We start from the raw sequence: 1,321 nt of genomic DNA, 5'->3' as shown, positions 1-1,321 counted from the left end.
TTTTTGTGATGTAGATGAAGTGGTAGCGTGGCCAGTTGGTGTGGGCAGTTCAATGCCCATGGTGACTTCCGGAGGCTTGAGGCATCTCTTGGTTGGAATGATATCACCGTCAACCGGTATTGAGGTTCGCCTATCTTTAGTCTCCCGGTTGACGCCGGCTTTCGCAACTAATGCCGTCACTAAAGCGGGGAATGGGAGATTTCCCTTGGCATGAATGCGCCCCATGGATTGGCGGATGGTATGCGGAACGTCGACCGGTTTGTCGGTCAAGATGCACCATATCAATAGGCCAAGCTCGGCGGTGATGGATGACCCATGTGTGCTTGGGAGCACGTAATGAGCTAGAATTTGGGCCCATGCCGTGGCTTCTTGAGTGAGGTGGCGGACATCTAGACCCTTGGGTCTTCGCTTTATGGTTCCCCGAATCCAAAATGCGTCGGGTAAAGCAATGACGCGGAGGATCGCGCTCCAATCGAATGTGCGGTCAACGCATGCAGCCAAGACTTCTTGGTAGGCGTCATACGCATCCGTTGACGGTGCAATCCCAAGGACTTCTCGGATGGTTTCCACGGTGACCGACACTTGTTTCCAGCGCACAAATATTGATGTGAGATGGGGTGAGTGGAAGTTGGAGTAGAATTCCACCACCCATGAGAGATTAGCCTCCGTTGGTTGCCTCAATAGGAATCTCCAATGCCTCCGGTCAATGTGTGGCATCACAATCAGACTGAGGTGAGCCGGTAAGACTAGGAGGGGTTCCGGATGGTAATTCCTTTCAATAATTCTGGAGTAAACAAGTTCGCAGTAGCGGTTGGGAAACTTGTTCGAATCCTTTGGAGGGTTGTCCTTCTCTAGAACGTCAACGGGGCCCTTGGTCTTCTTCAGGAGGGGCCTGGCCGTTAGTTCTTGGCGGGCTTTATTGGAAGCTGGCTTCTTGGGGCCTTTCCCGTTGTCCTTTTTGATGACCATCCTGTGGAAGCAAGAAAGGAAAATATCAAACCCAAAGAAGCGGAGATACATGAGCTCTATGTAATGAAAAGTTATGCCATAGAATATGGGTATCTTAGTTACATGACAGCTGCAACATGTAACTAGGATAATGTGTGAAGCGCAAGGCAAATAATTTCCATGTGGTGCAAGGGTAGTTTAGGCATGCAAGGAAGAAGCATGAGAAGCATACACCCTTAGGGACTATAAATGGGAGGCAAGCCAAGAAAATGGAAAGAATGGTTTGTGGAAAGTGGGGATGCACTCAAAAGTGATTGGTGAGAGGCAAGGTAGTCACAATGAGTCCAAAATTCAAGTATGCCTTGTATGCCTT

The sequence above is a fragment of the Arachis ipaensis genome, chromosome B04 (genome assembly GCF_000816755.2).
Source record: "Arachis ipaensis cultivar K30076 chromosome B04, Araip1.1, whole genome shotgun sequence".
NCBI classification, from domain to species: domain Eukaryota; kingdom Viridiplantae; phylum Streptophyta; class Magnoliopsida; order Fabales; family Fabaceae; genus Arachis; species Arachis ipaensis.
The sequence above is the reverse complement of the archived record's forward strand: the minus strand, read 5'-3'. Positions refer to the sequence as shown.